General features: G+C 34.5%; 1 pseudogene; it reads left to right on the top strand.

The window, feature by feature from the left end:
• Nucleotides 1-667: 667 nt before the first annotated feature.
• On the top strand, nucleotides 668-3843 carry LOC112320959 (RWD domain-containing protein 1 pseudogene; annotated as a pseudogene).
• Nucleotides 3844-7725: the final 3882 nt, after the last annotated feature.

Below are 7725 nucleotides of genomic sequence, written 5' to 3' on the forward strand. Positions count from 1 at the left end.
CTAATAAAAATTTCCAAAGATAAAATAATAGTGAAGCACATTGAATAAGATTCAAAATTCACAGCCAAACAACAAACAAATGAATTAATCAACAGACTACAATAATAATATAATAGAAGCCAGTCCCTTAACCTGAAAAAAGATAATTCTTTCAAACTAACGACAAATACTCAGCATTGTAGTGAAATGCTGGCAGCATTATCTTTGAAGTTGTGAACAAATAAAGTTGCTCACTATCATCACTCTTAGTTGTCTTTTGTTAAGGTTCTCTAATGTCTGGGGCATTATAAAAAAGTAGAAACCTGAGTAATTTTTTATGCCAAACTAGTTTTCTTATACATCAGAAATCACGGAAGACACACGGGATGAAATTATTCCCTTAAAAGCATCAACTGAAATAAAATATCTAGACATAGTTCAAATAAAAAATGTTAGGGGTTCTTATGAAGGCACCTAGAGTTCCTCAACACAGAAATAATCATGTGGAATGTGTGTGGGGGAGTGTGCGCACACGTGTGTGAAGTCAGAGTGGGAGAACACTGACAAGTGAGTTCGACATAGAAAAGTACAGTGTCCAAGAAAGGAATAGATTGCGGGAGAAAGCTATATAAAAGGAAGAAAAGTGAAAGGGGAGAGAGAAAGTGAAAGAAAAAGGGTGGGAGGGGAGATGAGGGAGTGGACGGTACAAAGAGAAATCACAGGAAAGCTCACTGTTGGGCAGGTTGTAATAAAAGGAGGTATGTATTGTCAATTGATTTGAAAAGAATTTAACACTTGGTTCTCAGTAAGATTCTGAACTTTGCAAAAATTTTAGTAAGTATACATCAGTTTTACAATTCAATAATAAAATTAAGTTTTATAGCAGAAAACAAAGTAAGTTGCAAATTTTGTCAAATGCTTAGGAAAGCAGTTGTGTAAGGTCATAAAATGGCATAACCAGAAAGACCTGAGTAACTGAATTTACATTATTAGCATGTTAATGACAGAAAATTAGGAGATTTTAGGAATTTATAAGATGCAGTGTTTATTTACATAAACATTCTCAGATCAGTTTGCAAACTCTCGTTACATACTTCAGGTACCTGAGAAGACAGAGGCAGAAGTGAGTTTGCCCTGGTGGGCGTTATCACCTAAAGCTGAAGGTCATTATGCTTACATTATTAAGCGTAACAGATACACACAGCATCTCATTTGGAGCATCTGTTTGAGTTAATTTGGTTATGGCTAGGCTTTAGAGAAATGGCAGTCTTCAAACACAGACTAGCTGTACTGTGGTAAGTTCTTTACTGTAAGGTAACACTTTCTAGGAGAGTTTTGATTTTCTATTTGGTGGATCTGCACGTTTTGTTTATCAAGTTGTATGCAATGTTTTGTAGACAAGTTATTGCCATCCCCACTGAATAAACTTCCAAGGAGACACTTACAGGAATATTTATAGGTACATAAATACTGTGAAGGAGAGGGCATCCTCTCTTCTCTGCAACTTCTCATACAACAATCTCACATTAACATGCATATTAATTGACCTTGTTGTCCATTTCAGGAATAATTTTAACCTTCCAAAAATATACAAATCTGAGGCTATCATTGGACAGAAGTATGCAATACTGAATTTAAACTAGGAGAAATATTATCAACTCTATCACATTTCAAAACATGCAAAACATTTGATGTCCAGGAATAACCTCTAAATGAGAAAGCTCTGGGTGGGAGGCACTTGGGCTTGTCCCTGTCACCCCTCTTCTTTTGTATCCTTTCATGGGCTTTATTTAGCTTGCAGTGCACATTCTTTAGAGTAGTGGTGTTAATCCTAATGAGTTGATGCAACTGTCTGCCTTCATAAAAAATTCATGCTTTTATGAAATACTCCTAACAGTTTTTAACAGAACAAGGAAATAAAATTATTCAGAAAACACTGACCACTGAATTAGCTGTAGAAATAAAAAGAAAAAAAATGAAAAAAAGGGAAGGAATGCCAGCACACATGATTGGAACATCTCCCTGGCTTGTGTGGTTCAATTCCTACACCAAAATGTGGTGGGCTTCATTGTTGGTCAGGGCACATGGCTTGGTTGCTGGTTCGGTCCCTGGTCACAGCACTTACAAGAGGCAACTGATCACTGTGTCTCTTTTACATGGATGTTTCCCTGCCTTCCTTTGTCTCTAAAATCAATAAGCATGTCCTCAGGTGAGGATAAAAAAGAAGGTGGAGGGATGATGACCAGTGGGAGTCATTCTAGAAATGTTATACTTGAAATACCCATAGGGAACTCCAGATAGAAATATGAAGACAAGTGGGATCTGTGACTTAGTAGAGAAATCTGTTTGGAGTTCATGATTTAAAGTCAGCACCTATTTGTTATTATTTTTCACTTTGTTGATTAAGACCAATGTAAGTGAATGCAACATGTCATGGGTTCATCATGAGGATGATTAAAATGTTATATACTTGGCAAATTAAAGAAACTTCTAATTAAAAATGTACTGAAAGTGGGCCCATTGTATACTATACAGAGAGTGTTCACTTTACAGATGCGAACCTAAGGAACCAAGTTGTAGACTTGAAAGTCAACCTTCCAGTATTTTCTTCTCTACCACCATCTTGCTTATTATGAAATTGCAGCTGTGATCTTTAAGAGCTTTCAGAAAATTAGAAAAAAAAGAATTTTCTATCATTAGGCAAAAGATGAAAGAAATGCATAATAGAATATTGTTAAGAATTACTGTTTAAAGATAATAGATTTGGGAAACCCTTTGATTAGTCTCTATCTCTTGGTGTCCTGATTTCAATCCCAATATAATCAAAAATACCTAAGAATGCTCTAGTCCAGAAAAAAAAGGGTGGGAGGGGAGAAGTCCAAGAGACATCGGAACAGAAATTGTCAGCTGGAAGAACTACTGATGATGTCCGAATAAGCACAAGGAATGAAAAAAATAGCACAAAATACAGAATGACAAAACTAAGTCCCAATCTTTGATTTAACACAGGAAAAATTGATGGGAATGGTAAAATATTGACATAAATTGTTTTATGAAAATGGTTTTGAGTCCTTCCAAAAAATTAGGTAATTGTTAAAAAATTAGGTATTGGTCCCTATTCCAAAAATTCTTGCAAAAATCACCCAATATTAAAACAAATAAATAGGACAAAGTGTGGGACAACTGTAATAGCATAAGAGAAAATACAAAGAAAAAAAGACAAAATTCTTTTGTTTTACTTTGTGGTGAAGATAGAAAAATATCGGCTGGCTGGCTGACAAGTTAGGAACAGCACACACGATTGGCATTTCTCCCCAGACATTTACTGCAGCGAGGGCCAGGATGACAAATGCAGTGAGGAGCAACACAGCCAGCTGGAGGCTCTGGAGTCCATCTCCCCTGACTCCTTCATGATACTTGCAGAAAATTCTCACAGCTTCACCATCACTGTGACATGTGAGGCTGGAGAAAATGATGAAATTGCCCAGATGACCCTCGAATTTACAGATGTTGAGAAATATCCCCATGAAATCCCTTCTCTGAAATATGCTCCCAAGAAAATCTAGAAGATAATAATGTCTCGAGCATCTTAAAATCATTCGCATCACAGACAGGAAAAACCTTGGTATAGTGATGACCTTTACTTCAGTGAGAGCTGTGCAAGAAAAATTACATGAAATAGTAGATCAAATAAAAACTGGAAAAGAAGAAGAAAATAAACAAAAGAAAATAAGTACAAGAAACCGAAAAGCAAATATTGTGTGGCGCTACTGTTACATTGAGAATTTCTTATGTTGGAAAGCCAAGTCTGATGCAGAACTCTTAGAAATTAAAAAGAAAAGAATGATGTCCTGGCTGGTGTAGCTCAGTGGATTGAGCGTGGGCCTGTGAACCGAAGGGTTGCTGGTTCGATTCCCAGTCAGAGCACATGCCTGGGTTGTAGGCCAGGTCCCCAGCTGGGGACGCATGAGGGGCAACCACACATTGATGTTTCTCTCTCTCTCTCTTTCTCTTTCCCTTCCCTTCTCTCTAAATAAATAAATAAAATCTTTAAAAAAATAAAAAAAATAAGTGGGAAACAGCTATTGGAAACAGATCATTATCTTGACATATCTGATATCGAGTTCTGAGAGGATACTGGAAATGAGGTGGAGGTAGATGAGCCTTGTTCCAGGGAACGGATGATGCAGAGCTGGATGATGCTGTGGTCCAGCCAACCCAGCTGATCCAGAGAGTGGCTGCCTGATTAGTAGACTGTCCCCGTGTGCAGAGAGGTTTGACTGCCACAGCATCTGTGCTCCTGCTGACACGGGGTTGATTTTCCTTTCTTTTCCACTAAAAATCAATCAGGAGAATCTTCTTCTGATAGCTTTCATCATTGGACTTAATAAACTGACCTTAAAATTTAATAAAAAGAATAAAGAATAAGTGTTAGTGGAATAAATGTACACACTAAAGAAAGGGAAATTTAGAATAGTGACTGAAAGCAGAGCAGTGATTATCTAAGTACATGGGGGTGATGGATATGCTTTTAAAAAATTATTGTGATGATAATTACATTGGCAATGTATGTCAAAATTTAAAATTTTTAAAATTTTAAATATTCATAATTTTGTATGTTATTTATGATTCAATAATGATATTTTTCAAGTGAACATTCAAATAAAGACCATCTCAGATAAAATAAAATTTAGAAAGAAAGGAGTATTCTTCATCAGGAGTCCTGGAAAGGTTTAATATGTGAGTAAACATAGATTACATATTTTCTTATTTTAAGTCTATGAAAATTGACTGTGGAAACTTAATTTATATAGAAATCATATTGTGAGGCATATAACATACTTAGAAATATACATAAATATGAGTGCAGAGATGGGAAAAGAGGAAATGGAAGTTTGCAAATGTGGGCTCCCTTAACTAAATATGGGTGTTATATAATTTGAAGACCATACTGTGATAACCAAGAGAGATTATAATTCACAAAAACAAGAGCATTGAGTATGAATACTAGAGTAGAACAAAAAGAGTAATGGTGACATTAAATAAAGAACAAACTGAGAGTAACCAGAGGGTCCAGGGAAGGGTAATATCAGGGAAAGACGGGGAAGGGTTACCAAAGAACATGTATAAAGGGCCCATGGACAAAGACAACAGGGTGGGGAGGATTGAATGTGGGAGGTGGGGGTTGGGTAGGGCAAGGCAAAGTAATGGGGGTGATGGGGACATCTGTAATTGAACAATGATAAAATAATTTAAAAAATAAAAATATTTTTTCTTTTTTTTTGAGCAGGAATGATGAGAAGATTACGGTTTTATTGGTGAGGTGACAGATCAAAGTATACGTGTGCATAGGACACTAAAGATGTACAGAAGAGCACAATCTACCTTCACTGGAGAATAGAATGAAAGGTTTCCGAGTTGATAATGCTGGGATTTGAAACATTAGTAAGAGATACCAAAGAAGAGTAGAGGAGGTAGGTAGGTAGAGAAAAACAGTCACTTGAAACCAAGGCAGAGTGATTAAAACATCTTCTATAAAATGAATACATGTTTGAATTCAAGTATTCAAACATAAGTAATATATAATATTTTATTCTGTACTTAATTTATATGATTTCATTAGTCAAACCTGGTCCTATAGGGTTAACAGTCTCATAGGTAGATTTTACAATAAGACAGCAAATACTGTTAGTTCCAATTTTAAGTTCAAATTTTTCCAGTCTCAAATATTTGGTTAATGTGTTATAACTACTTTAGCATGGCATATAGTTTATAGGTGAATCCATTATTTAACTTGAGTATTTCACTGGGAAAAAAGCAAACGATTTTGTTCCCAATAAACTTAAGCAATGGACTCTCCTGTGTGGTGACCACCACTATCTCTTTGCGGTATACTACATACTGTAAGTAAGAATTAAGCGAAGAAATTAAACTCACAGCTCTACTAATTATTACATCTGTTATAAATAAATTACTTAACACTCTCAACTTTACTTTTCTAACCTGTAAAATAATATCTACTTGGCAAAGTTCCTGCCAAGAAAATATAGAATAGCTCATATAGAAGAACTCTTGGCAATGAGTATAACATCCATAAAGTTAATTTTCTACTCATTCCTTTATAGAATTAAGTTGGGTTAAATTCATTCTTTAAAAAAAATCAGTCTTGTTCTAATATTGTGTTATTGAGAATAATAACATAGGGGAAATAGAGAAGAAAGACATTAGATAATAAATTGACTCCCTTTATCTCCCTGTGCAATGTTCCACAACTATAACCCCTTTAATGGAAAGTAATCATATAAATAAAATTAGTGATTTGGAATTTTGGTAATGCTATTTTGTATATGAGAAGCTTCATGGATAAAAATGTTAAATAAAAATGGTGATGCACACTTTTTCCTTTTTTAAAGAAAATAAATTAGCATCCTCTGTGCATCCAAGAAGTTCCATTTAAAGCATGGACCATTTTAAAAATTCATTTACTGCTTAAATACCACATTCTGATACCCACTTTACTGAATTGATTAGTACAATTTAAATTGTCTGCTGAATTTCCTTAACGTTTATCCTGGGACTCTTGCCTCAGCTTTTGTTCTTTCTAGCAATGTCATTAGCGGGTGTCATGCTAAGATTTCTGGCACAGAGTGTGACAACAAGAGTGTTACAAACACTGAGAAAAATCTATTGTTTCAAAAATCAAGAAACTTTCCTAAATGACATGTTTCTTGCATTTAGCAGTACCGAATGTGTGAATTATGCTTACCAAAATTATTATAAAGGTGTGTCATTTTAAATATCTCATTTAAACCACGTTTTCTCAGAAACCAGTTTCCTTCAAGATATGTATACTTTATTAAAAGGAAAAAAATAATTTCCCTTTACTTATAGAACTGTTTTATTAACTGTTTTAGTCTAATCTTATGGAATGTAGCTATTTAGTTATATAGACTTGAAGGTATGCAGTAGACAAAATCTGTATTTAAGCAATTGTACTAGATAGATATCAAACTTATGTTTTAGTTATGATAAAATTGTGATATTTAACTATTGATTTCATTATAATCATTGAATATAAAATATGAAATAAATTTGCAAACTGTTAGAATATTTACACATATGTTAACAATAATGTTATTAAACACACAGAAGTATTCTCCTTGTTAAGTTGCATGTAGAATAAGTAAAACATGTCAGTCTCTAAAGCAAAACATAGAAATTGAAACAAGCAGGCAAAGGATTCATAGCTAACCATAACAGCAGGTAATAAATCTAGCAAGAAGCTTGGTATATTTGGGGGCAGCTTATTGTGAACTTAGTCGTGAAGGAGGTGCAAGGTATGAGGGTACCTGGTCGTTCGAATAAGACAGCAAAGTGAAAGCGAGAGCAGCAGCCAGACTGAGAGTATGAAGACCTGTCCTCCTCTGACAAATTTTAAATTCTCCCAATTTTCTGAAAAGAGAAGTGAACTTGATGATGAAAATGAAGTATAAGTTGGTTTTAGTCATGTGGAAATAGAAAATATATAGGTACTCAAGAAAATACCCATGTTAACAAAATATATATTTTTTCACATTAAAAGTAAATCTTTGTTTATTAAATGCCAATTTTGATTTCCTATTGAATAATGTTAGAGAATGGCTACTGGGCATTCTTAATAAGAAATGTGTGAATGCATCCGTTTGTGGTAAGGTCATGGTCTCCTTGCAGAATAACTCATGAATACTAATTCCCTTGTTTTTAATA

Source organism: Desmodus rotundus, chromosome 1 (assembly GCF_022682495.2).
Source record: "Desmodus rotundus isolate HL8 chromosome 1, HLdesRot8A.1, whole genome shotgun sequence".
Lineage (NCBI taxonomy): Eukaryota > Metazoa > Chordata > Mammalia > Chiroptera > Phyllostomidae > Desmodus > Desmodus rotundus.